The sequence below is a fragment of the Vulpes vulpes genome, chromosome 3 (genome assembly GCF_048418805.1).
Source record: "Vulpes vulpes isolate BD-2025 chromosome 3, VulVul3, whole genome shotgun sequence".
Classification (NCBI taxonomy): Eukaryota; Metazoa; Chordata; class Mammalia; order Carnivora; family Canidae; genus Vulpes; species Vulpes vulpes.
In genome coordinates this window covers 35,378,131-35,400,491 of record NC_132782.1, presented here as the reverse complement: position 1 = coordinate 35,400,491, position 22,361 = coordinate 35,378,131, and the positions used below count along the sequence as shown (strand labels likewise).

Genomic DNA, 22,361 nt, shown 5'->3' with positions numbered 1-22,361 from the left:
TGAATACCAACTGACGAGCATTGTGTTAGGCACTACGGGACTCTGGGTTTCGCCTACTATCTGAAAGGAGAGCATTCCTACAAAAGCTTTTGCAAGCTGAAATGGCATAAAGCAAAGAATCAAGTTACCATTAACGTGTACGGAAACATTTTTGAGTGTTGCCACACCTAAAAGAATCAGTCGTTAGGCTTTTCTCCTACTTTAGCATACATCTTAAGGTCCTAATGGAGACTGAAAAATCGAGAACAAAGCACAGATGCTGACAGACACAGGTGCAGGCTATGGAGGCTTGATGCTGAGATGAGGAGTGTAGTTCCTGGGGAAGGAGCATGATGGGGCCCCTCTCTCTGCTGGGGGTACTCGCTGCTGCTGAATGGCTCTGCAAAACAAATGCCAGACCGTTGTTTTTGCCTTTTTTTTTTTTTTCATAAAAGCAAGACTCCTTTCCAGATTTCTTTCCTGTAGTAAACGTAAATACTAATGTAGGTCTTTGGTAAAAGCAAAGTGGCATTATGGGAACTTTTGAAAAGTGAGAGGGGATGCCTATAGTGCTTAACAAGAAAAACATCATACTTGTTCCAAAGAACACAACTAAAACATAATAAAAAATAAAATTCGAAGAATATTATGATAGGGAAGTGCAGGGTATTGTTTTACGATCTTCTTTTACCTGCCATCTCTTTTGCTAGAGCACCGATACCTTTATGAAGAAGCATGCCCACCTGAAGTCGTATAATCTATGCACTGTGCAAGAACACTAATATATACTTTTTAAATGAGCGCTGCAAATGCGCAGTCCTGCCTACCATAAGATTAAGGTCTTGCTTTTCCATTTCTAGGGTATTAACGTATTGAACTTCAGACATTTCTAAAACCGAAAATATCCCCACATTCAGAGGGTTTTCTCCTAAGTCAATTTGGTATGATTGTTCATAAAGAACTTGGGAAATCGGTTCACTTTCATTTATAATATTGTTCTAGCTAAATAAGCATTTGTCTGCTGCTTGGCTCTAAAATGTTATTAATAAGGAACTATCTTGTGGTTACCAAGGTGTTCTTTATAAAAGTTGAAACCTATGGCAAATGTGTCAGATTTTCTCATATTCATATAGAATGAAATTATGGTTCATAATAAAAATTCTACTTCATGGATCTTTGACATGAACTGTTAGCAAGAATAAAAACAAAGGATAATATACCGATTATATATATCATCTTCTATGACATACTTTGATCTTTTACCTGTTTAGTACCCTGCTTCAAAGTATGAAATTGGTTAGTAGAGGTGGAGATGATACGGGGCAATAGGCTGGGACAGTTTTACCCTTCACAATATATACACACAAAGTCACGCACATGCACACATGCATTAAATTTGTGACTTGAAGACTTTTGAGTAATAGTGAATATAGACTTTCCAGTTGTCCACCTTTGGATATGTTATTCTGTTCTTTTAAGCTTTCTTCTCTAAAGTGTACCACCCTAAAGAATATATTTCTTCTGTTGTACAAACTTGCTAATGGGAACTCCTGCTGGACTGTAGTTTAGGGAATGGTGATCCACTTGAACCTCAACTTTTATAATCACTTCTAACATGTATTTTTCTTAAAAGTATAAGATTAATAGGGATCTGGGACATACAATAACTCTAACAAACTTTAAAAATTAGAGGATATTTTGGGTCATTTCCATGCTATTTCTGCTTTTTATTTCCTATTTTTCCATAGTGATGGCAGGGCCATGGTAGTGGTTTTTCATCTGGTAAAAACAATTTATAGAAAAGCAATGCTGTATAACCTGATGTTGTGGTTAATGAATTATATTCTGAGGAAAACAGTGCTCTAGTGCTTGAAAAGCTAATTAATACTTTGGTATCTCAGATTTCCTTTAAACCTAAGGGTGAGTGTTCACTATTCATAATATCAGAATATTTGATAGACCTGTTCCTTTTATAACTATCGTGATCTGTTTTAGAGTCCAAAATACCTGCCCTTGGACACTGACTATTTTGTTATAAAATGCCCATGACTTGTTATCTTTATGTAAAGTCGTATATTTAATGTACCTAATTTTTAAATGAAAGTAAAAAGAAAAAATAGGTAAATGAATTTGACAATTAGTCAATCATAATAAGACGTGCTTACATGCTATTATTACTAAAGATCACTTGATAAAGTTAAAATCAAAGATTCTGAAGCAAAGGCCATCTCAAAACAAAAGATAAACAACTATTAGGATTGTTTTGGCAACACTCTAAGTAGGTTCCACAGGATTTGAGTACCAAAAATCCAGTGGTTTTTGTTTCTTACTCTCTGTTTTTAATTCTCTTAACAGTGCTTTTCAGAGTCAATGGAATGATCCTCCAGAGGAGGGGTCAGCAAACTGCAGCCCATAGGCCAGATGTATGCTGATGTCTGGTTTTATAAATTAGTTTTTATTGAGAGACACTGTCCCCTCCAGTTGCTATTTTATTGTCATGGAGCTCGAGAGAGGGGTGACTTGTAAAGGGGGCACAAGGAAACTTATGGGGGTAACAGAAGTGTTTATCTTAATTGTGATGGTGATTTCATGGGGGCATGGATATGTCAAAACTGATGAGACTGTTAATATGAAACATATGCTGTCTTGTGTCCTTCACTTGACCCCCAAAAGTTGAATCTTTAAAAAAGAAGAGATATGGATCCAGTTTAAAAACAAAACAAAACGTACAAAATGCACACCCACACATCTTATCATTAAGTTCAACAGACATAAAATTAATCAAACTGCCATAAAAAATTTTAATAATCTCAATATCAATACAGACATAAAATTAATCAAACTGCCATAAAAAAATTAATAATCTGAATATCAATACTCAATATCAATAACAAACAACCCTTTGTTTGTTACTAATTGGCATCCCACAATTAGCATCCCACAAACCACTCTAGGAAACTCAAAAGAAACCCGATGGCGTCCCTACTCCTCATGGATATTAAAATTCGTATAAAAAAAAATCAGTTACATAACTATAAGACAGGCTGTGGTATAGTCCCAAAGACCGTGATTTAGGACTCATCGATAGACAACGGAATGAAAAATAACAAGGTCTTTGTAAGCTATCAGGCTGGGATTCAAAAATTTCTTTCATTTTCCTAGTCTTAGAATGTATGTGAGTTATGAAACTGTTTAGTGTCATTTTGTCATAGGAGGAAATGATAAAAATAATGTTCATGAGGTTGTTTGTATCCCTCCTTGGCAACATACATGTAGTAGGTATTCAATAAATATTTGTTAGCTGAATAAAGAGCCTAAAAAATTGCAGTTTCAGAGTTGCTTAGCAACTTGCCAGCATCTAGTAGTTACTGACTATTGCTTATCTCCTGCTGGTTTGTGATTCTTGTCTGAAGGCTGGATTTAAAACATTTTCTTATATGTCAGTCATTTAATTAAAAAAAAAAACTCAGTATTTTAGGCAATACTGCAAAATTTAGAGGTAATTTCTATCTATGACTATTTTAATTTTCGGGTTACCTGTATGCTGGAGAGAAATATTTGTTTCTGTAGATATATATCCTTTCTGTAGAATGTAGAATTATTTCTTTAAAAATGTATATATATATATATATATATATATATATATATTTCTTTAGCAATTAATTGCTATATTAGGTTTGCTGAGTATGTATGAAGTGTACTTTCATGGTAATATATTGTGTAAAGTAAAAACATGCCTAGTTTTTTGGAGTTTTGCATTTCCATAAAACAGAGATCTAAAAAGAAAAAAAAATCATGGGACGCTTACCAATATTAGGTGTAAATGTCTCAATTTCTTCATTTGTAAACCTGCATTAGTGGGAATTCTTCTTATACTGGGCTCTGGGTCCAGCACCTTTTCTGTCATGATGTCATTTCATCCTCATAACTCCCCTACAAGGCTAACACTGCTATGGCCATAATACAGAAAACGAAACCGGGTTACCAGGGATGTCCTGCACGGGGCGTGGTAAACGGAGACGCAGAGGTTTCCACTCAGGTCTGTTTGCCACATTTTCTGTTTTCCCATATTCCAGTGCCTGTTATCTGGGGTTCTTCGTGTATTCCCATTTGTCTCCCAAATATCAGAGACAAAAATGTGACAGAAGGAGTTACAACACCTGTTTAAAGCAAGAGTCTGAGCTGCCCCGACTCCCTGTCTCCACTGAGATATTCTTTAATAGAATCCTCAAGCCTTTGGAGCACAGTGTCCCTAGACATTTAAGACTGAATAAATGGGAATTGAACATGACTCGGTTCTGTAAGGTAAAATTCCTGAAATGTGTAGCCAGTGAGGATTTTTTGATTCGTTAGAAGAATGGCGTTGGAGAAGCCCCATGAGGACTTCATCCTTACTCTCCTAATATTCTTTAGAATGGGATAGGACAAACAAGTTGCAATCCCACAGATAATTTCTGGAACAGTTCTACCTGCATTTCTTGGATTCTTTTCCAGGTTTCCAGAGCCTTGCAATAATTTGAGCCCCTCGGTACCTCCTTTTGTATTTTAATGTTTATCAGTTGAATACCATTTTATAAAAATTAGTTAATTGCTCTGTTTTTGGCCTAGTGTGAACAGAATCTTTCACAAAAATTCCTTAACAGAACCTGTGGTAGAGAACAGGTTTTGGAGTCCCACTGCCTAGATTTAGATCCTGTTTTTCTGATCCCTGTCTGTGTAACTTTGGGCAGGTTAACCTTCCTATGCCTCCGTTTTCTTGTCTGCTAATAGATACAATGCTGACACCAGTCTTACAGGGTTGTTTTGAGGATTAATGAAGCAATATTTCTAAAAGACTCAGGACAGTGCTTGGTATAGTATATAGTAAGTTCTGAATATATTTAATTTTTTCTTAGGATGTTATTTATTTGACAGAGAGAGAGGGAGAACATACAGAGAGGGACAGAGGGAGAGAGAGATGCAGACTCCCTACAGAGCAGGGAGCCCGACACGGGGCATGATCCCAGGATCCTGAGATTTTGACCTGAGCCAAAGACAAACACTTAACCGATTGAGCCACCCAGGTGCCCTCAAATGTATTTACTTTTATTAATTAATTTCACTTATCCAGGTTTGGGACATTTTTGTGATTCTTTTTCACCTTTGTTGAACAAAAGAATTTTAAAAAGAATAAAGAAAATAAGAAGACGTGTATTAGGCAAGGGAGGGAGAAGCAGAGGAAGATGGAAGTGGGAAGGGAGAGATAGGTGGGAAATTGGTCAATTAGGAGCAAAGGGAAATCTCTTCTAGGCTAACATGCTTTGACATTCAATGAAAACTGTATATTCTTGCAATTTTATATCCATTCATATGTGAATATGTAGATATTTCTTAGGCAAGTTGATTTGCCACTGAATCTTGCAGACTTAATAAAGGAATCTGCAACTTACTAATCAAAATAAACATTTAAAAGTGGTGAAGCTAGGACTGTCACATAACCCTTTACGTTGGTTCACAACCATATAAAATCCTTGATATATAACTGTGCTTAAATAGGGTAATTGCTTTGTGCACAGTTAGAGCATCATAACTTATCCGCAGTACATTTATCTCCAGAAGGGTCAAATGTATAATTTCTCTACCACATGATGCTGATTTTTCTATATTATAGTTATTTTGGCCGGGTTGTAGGTTAAAAGCAACCCTGAACATTTTCTTCTTTCAAATGCAACACAAATGCTTTCTTACCACATGATTACATGTTAAGTTAGCACAACCCTTGTAGGGAAAATTTATAAGGCTTCCCGGAAAAGCAGAGTTGAAGACTGCTATTTTATGATTTCACTTTGATCAAATTTATAGGCATAATCTGAATATGACCTTTTTCTAAGATTAACAATTCCTTCCTTAAATGCTGACCATGGTAAGGAATGGTAGTGTTATAATTTAAATTTTTTAAAAAATTTCCTGGCTAATGCCATTCTTTTCAAGGGCAGATACAAGCAGAATGTGGAATGGGGTAGAATGAAAAGGGAATTTGGGAAAAGGATTTCAGGAATGGTGCTAATGGTTCTTCTCTACAATTTTACTGTTCTCATAAAGAAGTCCTAGTCCTATATCAGATACACTACTGGGTCTGCAGGTATATCTGTTATCAGGTATCTCAGTCATTATCGTAAAGATTCATGCTGAACTTTATTTTCTAATAACAACTTAATTATGGTAGTTGCCGTTTTTGTAACTAATATTCCATTTTCTTAGATGTCTATAATGTGTAAAATATCTACATTTTATATATATTTATATTTAAAAAGCCATTTGACATATTGGACTTGACATATTAATTTTTACCCACTAAACCATCAACTAAATATAATGCTCTAAAAAACAAAATGCAGATTATTTTAAGGTCTCCTAAAGTACCATTGAAGTATGCACATGCACACATCCATGTTCATGGATGCTCATGTAGAATTCTAATTTTTTTTAAATGACAGTTAAATTTATTAAACTTACTGGAAATTAATTAATTAATTAATTATTGACATTTATTTCCTTTGCTTTTCTAGTTACTATTACTGTTTAACAACTTATCGCCAAACTGAGTGCCTTAAAACACAAAAGATAATATTATTACTCCTCATGGTTTCTGTAGGTTAGGAATTTGGACAGGGAAACTATGGAAGTGACTTTTCTTCCATGAGGTCAGAGACTTCAGCTGGGAAGATATTATGGCTACAGTGACTGAGTAGCTGGAGGCGAGGATCAGCTAGAGGCATCTTCACCAGTATGTTTGGCAGTTGACACTATGTTAAGTCCTGACCTGGCCTATCAATTGGAATATGTGCCCATGGCCTCTACATTGGGCCTCCTCACAGCCAGCAGCAGGGTTCCAGAGGCAGGTGTCCCCAGAGAGCCGGTGGAAGCTTTATTGCCTTTGATGACACAGCTTGGAAGTCCTACAATGCCCGTCTGCCATCGTTACAAGCCTACCCAGTTTCATTGACACAACCTCTCAAAAGGAGGGTCAGAATCACATCGTAAGAGAAACCTGTGCAGTGGAGGATACCGTTGTAGCCATCATGGGAAAATACATCTGTATTGGTGTCAAAAAGAACAAAGTGCATAATCAGCCATCATTAGCTCTTCTTAATGTATTTTTGCAGTTCACTGACTTTAATTCCATCAGTAATCTCAGAATTTGGACCAGGACCCACATCTTAATTAAACCGTAGTGTCAACATGTAACGTGATTGCACCGTGCCTTTTACAATGCGTGTTGGTGTGACCTTACACTTCGTTATGGACAATGAAGTGTTCTGTCCTTTAGCACTCGGCCAGAGAAAACAAACAAAACCACCCTTGGCTACGGTAGCTAAACATCCAACAGAAGAATACGCCTTATTACTATCCAGAAGGAGAAGTGTGAAGCAACAGAAATACTAATTCACACCAAACAATAGCTTATTGAGGTAACCACACCAGGCGTAGGGCTCCTGGGCCCCTCCTTGTGTGCTGGTCTTGAGCGGCAATTCTCAAATTATGATCCCCTCATCACTTGCACCAAAATTGAGAGCAGGGGTTAGCAGACTACAGCCAACAGGCTAAACCTGGCCTGGAGCATGTATGGCTCAGTTTGTGAAGAATGTCTGTTATGTTTTTTAAAGACACAAATAAAAACAAAAAAATGATATAAGACAAAAAGAAAAATATGTGGTAGAGACCCCCCAAAGCATAAAACATCATTATCTGGGCCTTTAAGGAGAGTTTGCCAGCCCACTCTTCTAGCTTACTTGAAAAAAAGGCAGATTCCTCAAGTTCACCACTGACTTAACTAAATCCGAATTAGGGGCAGGAGGTCAATTTTGCAAATCTGCATCTTTGAAAACTTCCCCAAATGATTTTTTATGTCTGCTAGATTTTGAGAACCACTAATTGTGGTTGTCTACAGGTGTTTGGCAACATGCTTGGGTTGGCTAATATGACCAACTAACTGGTTTTCATTATTAGATGTTGCCGTGTAAAATACAGACATGATTCGTGCGCAGCACGGTGGATGTTGTAGCATAGCCAGGACACATTGAATTTAAAATTAGGTGAGCACGCTTTCCTGAAAGCAAAGCGGTTTTGTTTCTGTTTTTTTTTTTTTTTTTTTTTTTTTTTTTTAAGTTTGGAACTTGATTTTTTTTTTTTTTTCCTTTATTTAAGAGAGAAAGAGCACTGGGAGAGGCAGAGGGAGGAAATCTTAAGCAGACGCACCTCCTCCCCCCACATACACACACTGAGTACAGAGCTTGACCTGGGATTCGATCTCACGCCCTGAGATCATGACCTGAGGTGAAATCAAGAGACAGGTGCTTGACTGACTGAGCCATCCAGGGTCCTCTGTACCTTGCCTTTTTTTTTTTTTTAATTACTATTTTTTTATTTTTTTACACTTAAGTATTTGTAGTGTTCTTGAAGACTCTACAAAGACTTTTATTAGTTGACTGTAAATTGTAGAAAGCATTTCCCTAAAATATTAAGGTGCACGACTTTGTTGATTTTAAAAATGAGATAATGTTAATATGCCATTATAAAAGATGATTTAAATTATAGTTTACTTATAGTACGGCATATTTAGCAGTCATTAGTGTTGTGGAAAAATCATTAATGAAACTGAAGGTTGGGTATAGTGAAAGTAAAAGTTAAGTGATCTATAAAAACAACATGTAACATAAATAGCTAAATACATCTGCATGTCTGTATCTCTTTATCATCTATGTATATCGATCCATCTACCTATTTATGTACCTTCCTCTCTACCTGTCTATTTTTGAGGAAAGATAGAAGGATAGAGAAAAGAATATTAAGAGGAAGGATAGGGGCACCAGGGTGGCTCAGCAGTTGAGCATCTGCCTTCAGCTCAGGGCATGACCCTGGGGTCCCGGGATCGAGCCCCACACCGGGCTCCCTGCAAGGAGCCTGCTTCTCCCTCTGCCTGTGTCTCTGCCTCTCTCTCTGTGTCTCTCATGAATAAATAAATAAAATCTTAAAAAGAGAGAGAGAAAGGAAAAAGGCTATACTAAAATGTTCATAGCAAATTTTCTAATTTGTACTTTTTCATTTTTCTACTCTGTGATAAGAATGTTCTATACAAAAGAAAACAGTGCTTAAAATTTCAAATCACATAATTTCCTGAATTGGCCTATAAGCCCTCTACTTTAGGTGGGAAGTATTTACAAGGTGTAAGAATTATTTGCATGAATTGCTTGCAGTCGAGGAGGAGGCAAGACCTAACTAGATTGAAGTCGTAATGATTACCTTTCCAGTTAGAACAGGAGACGAGGGACAGCCTCCTCGATGGCATCATAGGAATCGACCTCCCAGCTCACGGTAGGAAGAGTTGTAGTAGCAGCAGGCCCAACAGAGCTGACTCACACAAAACCACAAGACAAAAGGCTGATTGAGTTTATTACCTCAAAGGACGTGGAGGGAGATCGTGTTTTAAAAGGTTATTTCATTCTGAGAATAAGGTACCTGTGTTCTCCTTACCTTTTTATCCCCTCCAATTTCTTTTTCTTACAGTTGATGGCAAGACTAAAATATCTTTAGATGAAATTTATATAAAAGTCCAGGTAATGAAACAAAAGTTGCACTTATGTAGTTTTTATTTTCCTTTTATTGTACTTTTTGGTACAGACTATCTTCAACTTTAAATGCCATAATCAAGCTTGTGATACAACGTTCTGGCCTCAAAGGACTTTTATTTTTTTATTTATTTTATTTTTTTATTTTTTATTATTTTTTTTAAAAAAGACTTTTATAAATGCCTGTTGGTTAAGTATCTTGCTGTTCTCACATTCCTTCTTTACTGCCAGTTTCTTCTTTCTTCAGAACCACTGGTGATGTCCAGTGTCGTCCAAGTCTGACGCGCAGCCTTATCTTTTGTGATTCCCTGATTCAAACCTTCTGTCCCAGGCATACGAAACTATTTTAAGTTTTTTTTTTTAATCTAAGATGACTTTCATGATTTTTAATTTATAAAATGAATTCATACTTTTATGCCTTTCACCGTGCTTTTTCTTTTGAATGCCCTTCCCCTAACTGATTCATTTGCCAAAGTCACATTCATCCTTCCAGCTAAGGAGACACCTCTTCTGTATAATTTTCTTTTTTGAGTCTCCAAATGTTACTTTTTTTTCTTTTCTTTCTCCTTTGTCTTTTCTTTCTTGTCCTCTTCCTTTCTTCCTTTCCTTCCTTCCTCCCCTCCCCTTCCCTTCTCTTTTCTTTCTTTTTCTCTCTCTCCCTCTTTCCTGTGTCATGAATCCTCTAGATCCTACTTGGTCTGATAGCCCAATCCTCTCTCTCCAAATGCTACTTTTTTTTTTTCTTTCTTCTTTGTCTTTTCTTTCTTGTCCTCTTCCTTTGTTCCTTTCCTTTCTTTTTTTCCTTTCCTTTCCTTTTTTCCTTTGCTTCTTCTGCTTTCTTTTTTGTGTCATGAATCCTTCAGACCCTACTTGGTCTGATAGCCTGATCCTCTCTCTCCAAATGCTACTTATTTTTTTCTTTTCTTTCTCCTTTGTCTTTTCTTTCTTGTCCTCTTCCATTCTTCCTTTCCTTCCTTCCTTCTTTCCTTCCTCTCCTCCCCTCCCCTTCCCTTCTCTTTTATTTCTTTTTCTCTCTCTCCCTCTTTCTTTTTTGTGTCACGAATCCTCCAGACCCTACTTGATCTGATAGCCCGATTCTCTTTCTAACGTGGTACTTACCACATTGCATTGTCCTAATTTTCATTACATTTGACGACGGTTCTCGTCTTCTTTACATTTGAGCCTCCAGCACTCAGAACCTACTAAGCACACAATAACTGTTTGTCTCAGAAAGGAATCAATATTCCCCTTCATAACTTTTTTTTAACATTAAACATTCTGACCTGATCACACAATTCTCAGACAGTATATGGCTCAATCCAATTGCTTTCCCTACACATTTTACACAGACACTGCGTGTGACAGCAATTTCCCTATCATCTCAGAGATAGTTGAAGAAAGACTAAGGCCAGACGTCTTTGTTCCTGCATATTGAGCTCAGTGTGCTCATCCGTGGTGACTGGTTTTACTGTGAACCACACATTACTAGAAATGATGAGCCCAGCCCTCAATGTAGTGAGGAAGGCAGACATGCAGAGGTACTAGACAGGACTTTTTGATGGAAACATGGTCATGGGAAGATACTTAAGGAAGTTGCTTAAGTGGTTGTATATGTAACCCACAGGATTCAACATTCTAAACTGGAGCCCATATGGTAAAAATGGTAACACCATAGTCTGTGCTAAATTATATAGGCTTAGGCGTAAGGATTTCAGATTTGGCCAGTCAGTAGGGGAACCATATGTTACCGATTGCTTGGTGCTAAGTTTACACTTAGAGGTCAACTGATAATTTTTAATTATTTTAGTGTCTTTCCCTTTCGCTTTCAAGTGTCCCAGTGAGAATGATAAATAATATGTCATACTTGAGATGTGCCATCTCCTAAATGGGTGGTTAATAATAAAAGACCATAATATTAGGAGGTAATATTCATTTAGGGTGCTATGTTTTCACATTTAATCCTTACAATAGCCCTGTGGGGAGTTGTTATAATGACCCCAGTTTTATAGAAGAGGAAGCTGAGGCACAGAAGAGTTCAGAAATGTGCCCACATCCTATGGCAAATAAGAAAGATTTAAATGAGGTCTGTTTTCAGAATTTATAATCTCAAATGTTATACCACATGGCCTTTTGATTAAAACCATTTTATTTAGGGGCTCCTGGGGGGCTCAGTTGGTGAAGCATCTGACTCTTGGTTTCAACTCAGGTCATGATCTCCTGGGTCCTGGATTGAGTCTGAGCTTGGCTCCATGCTCAGCAGGGTGTCTGCTCGATATTCTTTTCCTCTGCTCCTCCCCTAGCTTGTCTCTGTGTGTGTGAGCATGCGTGCTCTCTCTATCGGTCTCAAATAAATGGTTTTTTAAAAAGATTTATTTAGGTAGCATCGTGTATGGAGAACCCGGGTTTTAGGAACCAGATCATTCATATATTCATGTATTCATCCATTCATACAGTAAATGTTTATTGACCATCTGCTCTGTGCCAGGCAGCGTCCTAGGCACTAGAAACACATGAGCAAACCAAATCTCCACTCTGATGCAGTTTGCACAGATTTCAGGACTTGAAGTATTTACACTATATTTTCATGGCATCACCTTGCAGGTATTTTGATGCAAGTCAATGTTGCCTCCCACGGCTAATACAAAAGCAACAGCAAAAATGAGTTTTTCTGGGTGAATAGGATGGGAGGATGCAGCCGTGAATATAGCACATACGGATGCTGAGTAGGGTCCATTCCCCTGGCCTTTGGCACTGGACAGTCACTTAATTCAGGAAACATTTATCAAGTGTAACAAACACCATGTGCCAGACCCTGTGATGAGCCTTCCTGTACAGGGACACCTCTGCTCTGTATTTCTACTATTTGTAGGTGGAATTAATCACCTTTTAACGACCCTTTTAAAAATAAACACTGAATGCACACACAGACACACATACTATGTCCCCAGTGGCTAGGTTTCGGGGAAATTAAGATACTTCAATGATTTACCAAGACTTGTAACCTCTTACTGTGTTTAGAGAAAAGCTCTCAGGTAGATTTTAATGACACTGTTCCTCGGAGTCCATTTAGATATGGCCTTGGCGTATCCTATCGGGGGTTTTGACCCTATTAGCTGTGGTCCATTTGGCAGAAGCCTTCTTTGCAGTGCTCTCCTCCTGGCACAGGAACTGAAGTGGCTCAAGCCCACTGTCGAGTAAGTACTGACAAATAAAGACGCTGGAGGATTCTGCTAAGCCCAACAGGTGATGTTTGGGGCATTTTAATTACCAAAAAAAATTAGTTGTTTTCCACTCTCACTACTTTTAAACCATTTGGGAAATGTTATGCAGATGTAACTTGAATGCAACTGTTTGTAGCACCATTAAAGGTTAAATTTGCATAAAAATTAATTCATTAAATGAAAACTGCACTATTTTGAGGGCGCTTTACGCTGTGATTGAGTAAAACTCCATTTTATAGATTGACAAGGAAGCACTTGCATTTAGGTAAGACTGGTAAATAAGTACCAGGAGAGCCCTATTCAAAAGAATAAAAATGCTGAGGAGGTCAAGCCATCTGGATACTAACCTTGCGGTTAAGTTAGGGGAAGACACTGTGTATTGCATGTGTCTAAAGTGAGACATTACTTGCTGGTGTATTTGTTCTTTTAGTTCAGTGAAATGTCATTTAGTATATTCAGTAAATAATTCTCTGGACCAAACTAAAGACAATAAAAAATGAAGGTCAGAACACTAGAGAGAGCGTTGAAATGGTACAAACGCGGAGACCAGCAAAATGTGAACTGGAAAACTCAGGGGCTTGAGTGGGTTCTGTTTCTCTCCTGTCACCAGAACCTGCTGGCTTAAAAGTGCAAGAGAAGTTCATAAAAGGTTTATGTATGTTATTAAATGCTCTCTAACTTAAAAGCTACGATGTATGTCTTCTGGGTAATGTCATTGAATTTGCAGATTTGATTGTGGTTAGTGTAGAACTTTCTATATCCATTAACGATAACATTCTGTTTACCTTTTTTAAAAGGCTCCTTATAAGAATGCCTCCTGAATCTAAATGTAATTCAAAGGGTAAAATTCATTGCTTTTACAAAATGAAATTAGAACCTTTTTTTTTTTCTTACTCTTGGCAAAGATTGAAATGATACAGTGAGAAACTACGGCCTCCCTAGAGCATCAGTTGCCGTTGTCTTGTGTTTGTGCAGGATCTTTTTTTTTTTTTTTTTTTTTTTGGAAATAAAACTACAAATATAATTGAATGCAGATTTTAAAAGTCGGCCAGTGGACCATATCAGGAGATTCTACTGATTTCCACAGTTATTAAAAAACAACAACAACAACACTCTCTTTCTTGTTCAGTGCCAAGTAAAAGGTGTTTGGAGGCGGTCGCCAGACGGAGTTGCTCATGGAAGCCCCTGAAGTCCCCTGGGCTCTCTCACTGTTCTAAAGCCACAGGTGCCTGTTTGGATATTCTCTTCAAGTGTGTCCTTAAATTTTGGGATGCAGGGAAGGATCCGAGGGTCTGGTAAGGGGAATTTACCTAGAGATCAGCCACCAAGTCCGATTCTTTATCTTAAGTTCTTGCTGAGAACAAATGATGATCCCCCTGAAACAGGGACACTGGCCGAACAGAGCTTGTCTGCTCGTCACATACGTGCGGACAAGCGTGGAAGAAGCCAGAGGTAGCAGAGCTCTGGGGCCGGGGGTGCTGAGGCAGGCTGCCCTCCTGGGTAGCAGCCGATGCGTTTCGTGCTGCGTCTCCCGCCCTAGTGAGGACCCTTCCTGGGCCGAGGTCCTTCTCGGTGGGGCTGCTGACAGGTGGGAAGAGGAGAGGAGCATCTGCAGCCATGGGTTTATAGCCAAGGAGGATTCAAATGACGATTACTCAAGTGAAACAGGGTAATATTTGGTAGCAATTCTCCGGAACCAAGGAACAGGATACAAGATCATTTATATCTCTTCTCAACATAAGCCGTGTCTCCTTTTAAGGATTTCAGCTCCATCAGCAGTCACCACTCCGGCTCTTTCCTCCTTTCTGTAGCTTCAGTCACTCTGCTGTGGCTTTCTCTTTTATATAAAGAATGTTTCACAGATTTTGTGGTTTTGGGGGTTTTTTGTTTGTTTGTTTTGGTCTCCGGCCTCCTCTCTGGTGGCATCTGTTTAGGCCAACGACCTGTCAACAGCATCCTTGCCTCTTCCTAGAGAATGGTGTTTGTCTCTGCAACCAAGCCAAGTAAGAAAGGGATAAAGCGACTCAGACTCAGCCCAGTGGGTGGATGATGTTGACAGCTCTGCGTGCTGCAAGAGCAGGAGACCGCACAATGAGTCCGGGGGAGGTGAGGAGGAAGGACAAAGAGAGGAAAAGAACAGATCAAGCCCCTCTCCTGCCCCACTGGCAACTAAGACAAGGCTGAGCCTGAGCTCAGGGAAGGCAAGAAGCTTATTATTTGTGAGATACATGTTTTGATTTTGATTAGAGTGTGCTTTTTAATTCCTAAAATTACACAGTTAAGCAATCCTAAAGCGACCCAAGCTATGAATTATGCCCAAGATAGCATCTAGAGGCTGGGGAGGGAGACCCCATAGGAAATTTTCAACTGTGATTAGGAGAAAAAGAAAGTTATTACTTGATTATACCTGTTGAATCCATCCTGAGAAATAGGCCAATGGCCAGGGTAAGATTTGGTTCTTTGATTTATTTTTAGGGTTGCTTTGGAATCTTAAAATGAATAGCATATTATCTTTTAAGAGGTGAGAAATTAATAGTGTCATTCTACTAGCTATTTCGAAGAGGGGAAGATGACTAAGGACGTTCAAGGAATCGAATAAAGGAGGCTTTGAAGATCAGTGTGTCTAAATTAGATCAATAGGGGAGAATGAGTAAGGTGGAAGGGCCAGGATTCTGTTTCAGTCTAATTAATTCATGCGCCAACTTGCAAAGTCTCCATCAACCTTGACAAAGTAATTTCTTCTTCTTTGCCGATGGAGTTTGCTAATGGATCCTTTCTCTGGGACATCCTTTACCTCGCTAACGTATGCAAAGCACCTACTCATCCGGTGCATCACATCCTCCATGAAACCTTTTATCATACCATAGTCCTCTCCTCTAACCCTCCGTGGAAAGAACTGCTTGCTTTCTGTTTCAACACTGAACAAGATCCAGACTTCTTTCAGAATCCCTTTATTGCTTTACTGTGACTATTTATCTATAAGGTGGTCTTTGTCTGATTACTGCATGAGCCCCTTGAGGGCAAGGACCACACCGTATTTCTATTGAATCCCTAAAATTTAATATCATGCTTAGAAAATACTGGACACTCAACAGCTATTTGTTGAATAAAAGAAAGGATATATTCATAGGATGACTTTGTCCTCAAATTGAGAGGACACCAGGTAGGGGATCCAAAGCATCAGGAATACCAAGCAAGGAGAAGACTCCGATATTATTGCTCAAGAGGCTCCAACATGTGTTACTTACCTTTATTTCCCAGTTCCCTAGAGGTGAGGGATATGTTATTTCTTTAGTTACTGAAATTTAAATTTAAAAGGAGTGATTCAGTTACTCATTGCACGTGCCTCCAAATCTATCTTGAGTTTGCTTTTCCTCAGCGAACCTTTCATGTGAAACAGATCCTAGCATGAATTATGTAGCTGAAATAACAAAACTGCTGTGTTTGTGTATTTCTTTCGTTCATTGTTTTCCTTTCTTCTTCCTGCATTACAAATAGGGTAATGTGTTTGTTGAAATCGGGATAAATTTTAATTCTTGATGAGTTCCTTCAATATTTAGACAACTTACTTTCAATCAGTGTGGAGTTGGTAAAGACTATCTTGTATAGTCATAGTGAACGTAATTATATCAGTTGTTGCTTGTAGATGATATGATTGCTCGTATTCAGTTTGTTATATGAGGCGTTTATAAGCACTTAGCAGTGCAATCAATTGTTTATGTAATAACTATCTTTCAAAAAGTAATTATTTTCAAAGTGTTGGTGTGTTCTCTTGAAATAGAACACACGGTCTCCTTCTATGTGTGCTTGATGCCGAAAGAAAAAGTGTCATTCAGGAAATTGTGAAATTAATTTGGTGGACATCTGTCTAGAGAGGAACTGTGACAATAGTTCCCTAAAAACTATTTCATGACAGCGTAGTTAGTGACACTGCAATATGGCAAGTTTTAGTTCGTGGAAACCAGACCGATTTTCAACTGCTTTTGCAGTAGCATATGTGTTTGTTTGGGACTTCTAGAGACCCAGCTGGCGCGCCGTTATTGGTAAACTGTTTAGAGCTATTCACAGGGCCATCTAGGAGCATAAACTACCTGGAGATAGGTATTGCAAATGCCTTGAAATCAAGTAAAAATAGATCCTAATCTTGGAGCTTATTATTTTGTAGGTAAAGCAGATTCTGTTTGTGGATTGTGCTGCCTGGGACATGCAGGTCTTGGAGATGCACAAGTGCCAGTTGTTCTGAGGAGTCACACCACAGAGGGGCATTAATGCAGCAATTCCCCAAACTTTAACGAGGTGGTCGGGCAGGAAACATTGGAGAATCCCCCTGCCAGAGGATTCACCGTGGTCCCCAGTGAGGTGTACCAACAGGGTATGTTCATTAAATGGTGGCCTGAAAAGATGAAAGCACAGAAATTGAAAAAGTTTAACATGTTTTTGTGGAAGCATAACTGTTCCTTCCTTCCTTCCTTCCTTCCTTCCTTCCTTCCTTCCTACCTACCTACCTACCTACTAAGTGGTGATTTTTTATTTCCAGACAAGGTGACATACAAGCATTGAGAACAAAGATCCTAAATTTCAGTGATCATAATCACTGAAATCAGGCCCAAAGTAATGGCTTTATCCCAATGATTTATTTGAATAGGGGGCTTAAGCTCTCATCCTTTAGTCAGATTATGTCATTTTACAAGCCAAACCAATCACTTAGATATGTTGGAAGTACCTTGTGCTATTTTATGAGTTGATACTCATTGCTTTTGACAAGATTTGCCCCCTTTGCATCCAATTCTTAAGATGAATTATCCCTCTAAGGGCCTGATCATGCTAAGTGAGTTTCCTAGCCCATCCATTCTGGGTTTTAGGCCTGTTGATATGATGCTGGGCACGTTGGGTCGGGGTAGGGCTACTAACGTGATGCAGCCTCTGTAGGGGATCATAGGGAGTAGCTGGAGTTACCTCCACAAGTTCTGTTTTAAGATGGGACCGAATGGACTTACTCTCAGGCAGTGAGTGGTAATGTCCATATTCTATGTTAACCGTATTGCTTACTTTTGGTAAACTACATAATTGTTCCAGTTTTCAGGGCCCTCTCCCACAAAATAGGTGGTTGGAAGATTATAAAGTCCCTTTTAGCTCTATTCTTCTGTGACTTGGAATCAGCATAGATAACTACCATAGTTGATGAGCAACTCTGACTCCTCCTTTTTCTAGAACTCTATCATTTCTAGTTTTCTTAGGTTAAGTAGCTATGTGTCTGAGCTCCAGTGAAGTGTGATCAGAAGTGTGATATATGTTAGGGTGCCTGGGTGGCTCAATCAGTTAAGCGACTGCTTTTGGCTCGGGTCATGATCTCGGGGTCGCGGGGAGGACGCCTGAGTAGGATTCCCTTGCTCAGCATGGAGTCTGCTTTTCCCCCTCCCTCTGCTCTTCCTACTCCCCTCCATGCCCTGCTCCTGTTTTCGGTCTCTCTGTTTTTCTCACAAATAAATAAAGAAAATCTTAAAAAAAAAATTTAAAAAAAGTATAATGTATGTCACTCCTGGTCAGGGGTGGGGTTAAGAAGCTCGTATACCTTTCATACCTTTTGGCCTGGCCCTCTTTGTGTTCCTGTTGGTGACCACACTGCCAAGAAAATGACAAGTTCACAGGAGAGAGGTAACCTAGATCCCTTAAGCACCATTTGGGGAAGGAGTTACCCTTTGATCAAGAATACCCGTTTGAACTTAATATGAATAAGAAGTAGTTGAGATTTGCGTGTTTATCTGTGTTAAATTATTACTCTAATAATTTGGGACTATATAATTGTAAGAAAATGTGCCAGTTGGGAGTCTTTTCTGTTTTATCTGTCCATTTAGGAAATCCTAAACACTACCACAAAACTACTAGAACTAATAAATTCAGTAAGGCTAGAGGATACAGGAAACAGTTGTGTTTCTATATGCAATTATAACAGCAAAACATCTGAAAAAGAAATAAAGAAAACCATCTAGATATTAATAGCCTTTATGGGAAAACATTACAGCTGGTAAAGAGACAAGAGTTTTAGAGGCATAATCTTTGATGGTATTAAGGAAACCAATGCTATTTGTTTTTTGTTCTTTCCCTAAAAGCCATCTTCTCTAACATATTTAACAGATTCCCCAAAAACTACCCAGAATGCAGGGTATATCTAGCTAACCTGGATGATGCGGAGGACAAGCCTAAATGATGGGGATAAACAAATATCCTGGAGAAGTAAGGAAGTTATCATGGAAATTGTTTTCTGTAATGAAAACGGAAAGGTCTCTTACATAAATACCTAACTTAAAGTATATTTTTTGTCTGTAAAATTGAGAAAGAAAGAGCCTGTGGATTCCTTGTAATGTCACTTAAAAAGCAATTGTGAAATAGGAATTCCAAGAGAATCCTGGAAATGATAACAGCTTGATTAAAAATATGGAGTGGGTTGAGGAGAAAAAAATGTTTTCCCTATATTCCTGAAACATTAAACAGGGGAAAGAAAAAAAAAATGACAGAATTATTGGTTAATTGAATTAAAGGCGATAGCATAGGTTTTGTTTTAATTCTAGTATCGGGATGCCTCGGTGGGTCAGTGGTTGAGCGTCTGCCTTTGGACCAGGATGTGACCCCGGGGTCCTGGGATCGAGTCCCACGTCTGGCTCCCCGCAGGGAGCCTGCTTCTCCCTCTGCCTGTGTCTCTGTCTCTCTCTCTCTCTGCCTTTCATGAATAAATAAATACAATTTTAAAAGAATTAAGAATAAATAGTATTGGATATGTTCAGTATTTTGATGGTGGTGATGGTTTCACAAATATTTTTTAAAAAATAATAATTCTTGCCTCCTATCTTCAAGATGAGAAGTTGAAGTGAAAATTAAATACCAAACTCGTGTCCTATAATTAGTGGCAATACTAGGATTACATTTCTGTGCATTAGTGAACATTTGGGGCGTGAGAGGATATCTTTCAGGGTTTCGCCCCATCTCACAGAGAATTTCATCCAAACTTTACCTCTGATGATGATGATGATGATATAATTTTCATGACCTTTATTATGAGCCAGTCATGGCTTTGCACGTGTTGCACGTATTACTTATCTCGTTCACACAACATGCCTGGACCCACAGGTCTTGCCTTTCAGTACTGAGGTCCTGTATATCGTCCTACAACAGCGTAACAGGGTGGGCCGTGTGGTGTATCATGTACGTCGCTTCTGACACAAGGTCATGAAAGACACTGGGACTTTGTCTCAGGTGCATGCACTACCTCTCTACCTCGGCCTCTCCCGGATTGTTCACTCTTGGGGAAGCCAGCTGCCGTGTCATCAGCAGCTCGATGGAGAAGGCCCTATGGTTTAGAAGCGACACTTCTCACCAGCGGACATGACAGTAAGTTTAGAAGAGGATCCCGGGGCCTCAGGTGAACCTTCCCCTGATGGCAGCTCAACCAATAGCTTGACTAAAACTTCCGAGGTGTCAGGAGCCAGACCCACCTAGCTAAGCTGCTCAGAAATTCTTGGATTGTGTTTAGGACACTCTTCCCAGCTGTTTTAACACCAAATTATTGTTTGCGGCCTTCACTGTTTGTAGAGTCCTTGACATGTCGTTTCTGAAAGCTCCCCTTACACAGTTTGCTCAAGTATGGAAGAAGCTTTGCCTGTAAAGACCACAGAGCATAGGAGGCAGAAGAGACTTGTGATGTAAGTTACGGATGCACAGAAGCTAAAGAAAGGTGAAGGCGCGGGATGCATTCGTTGACAAGGGGGCCGAGGATGGACCCTTACCTGAGTCAGATAATTGCCTTTTGTCTGTTAAACTGGGAGCTGAAACCCGTTGCCTTGGTTACAGGGGACTTGATGCTCAATAGTCAAAAGTAAAATGATTTCAGGAGTGTTTGTTTCATAGTTGAGTGGGCTAAGAGAAAGTGTTAGCTTTCCTTGGCCTAATATATTCTCTTTATATGACTCTGGTGATGTCAAGCTTAGCATATTATCTGGCTTAAATCACCGATACTCAGCAACTGGAGATATTGGAAAGTGTGTGTTTCATGTGACCTAGATATAAAAAGGGAAAATCAAAGCAGTGACTTTAAGGAATAACTCATGGGGAACATTTATGGGATTAATATAAATACTTTAGTCACATGACACTAGTGATAGTTTCAAAAAAGAACCAGGAATTTGTTTCAAGGATATTGGCATGAATACATGAGAACTTTATAGCTGGGCTGAGAGTTTTATTTAAATAGAAAAAAAAGACAGAAAACATTGAAAGATTGTCAGATTGGATGCATTTTTAATTCTTTTGAACCTTCTAACAACCTGGTGGTTACTACACCCTGTGAGGTGCAGTGTAACTCTGGGAAGCCTTGCCAGACTCATTTGGCGTAGTTAGTGGACCTGTCACCCTTATCCCCAAAATATGGCCTTAGACATTGCTTTCACATCTGTCTCTGATTATGTCCGTCATGGTGGTGTTAGCCAGCGAGAACTCAGCATTTTTTATCTTTCTATCACATGACGTATGTGTTGCTTGGCACATATTAAGAGCTCAGCAAAATGTTAGACAATCAAAAGATAAAAACATAGTATTTAGAAAAGATAGAAATTTCACAGTTTTTTAAAAATGCTTTTTTAAGTAATCTCTACATCCAGTGTGGGGCTTAAATTTACAACCCTGAGATAAAGAGCTGCTGCTGCACTGACTGAGAGAGTGAGAGAAAGCATGCAAGCAAGCAGGGGAAAGGGTAAAGGAGGAGGGAGAAGAGAGAGAAAGAATTTTTTTAAATATTTTATTTATTTATTCATGAGAGACACACTGAGAGAGTCAGAGACACAGGCAGAGGGAGAAACGGGCTCCGTGCAGGGAGCCCGATGTGGGACTTGATTCCAGGACCCCAGGGTCACGCCCTGAGCCAAAGGCAGATGCTCAACCGCTGAGCCACCCAGGTGCCCCATATAGGATTTTATACGTTGTTTCAATCTTCCCAAAAACAAAAACAAAAAAACCCAAAAACCCTATCTTTATGAGATTTTTAAGTAGAATTCAAACTTATTTAAAAGGTAAAGTTTATAGTTATTTATTTACATTTTTCAGAACGTTTAAAAAGATCCGACCCATTCTTTCTCATATATAGTGAAATATTTATTCATTTATATAAATTCCTACTGTGCCTGCCATGTGCCTGGCACTATTGTAAGCACAGATTCTTCAGAACCTAGTGCCTAGGATGAAAAACTTCCTGAATTCATAGAGCTTACAATTGAGTGGTGGGAGACACAAGATAAAAGTGTGCAGAAAATCAAGAGTTCTTACGTGGACGTGCTAAATTTAAAAAGCCTGATAGATTCTCATGGGAATGTTGAGAAGGAAATAAACATACCCAGAGCTGAGGAGAGAGATCAGGGCTGGAGATAAAGAATTGGTGGGAGGAAAAACACTGGTCCATAAAGCTCTGCTACTAGATACAGTCACCGAGGGAGATGATGTCAACGAAAATAATAATAAGAGACAACAGGACAGATGCATGGACATTTCAGCATTTATAAGCCTGGCG

The 22,361-nt window shown here is 38.8% G+C and overlaps 1 protein-coding gene across 4 annotated transcripts in view; it reads left to right on the top strand.

The window, feature by feature from the left end:
• Positions 1 to 22,361, top strand: part of NAALADL2 (N-acetylated alpha-linked acidic dipeptidase like 2) — an 878,960-nt gene that overhangs the window by 68,997 nt on the left and 787,602 nt on the right. The window lies entirely within an intron of this gene.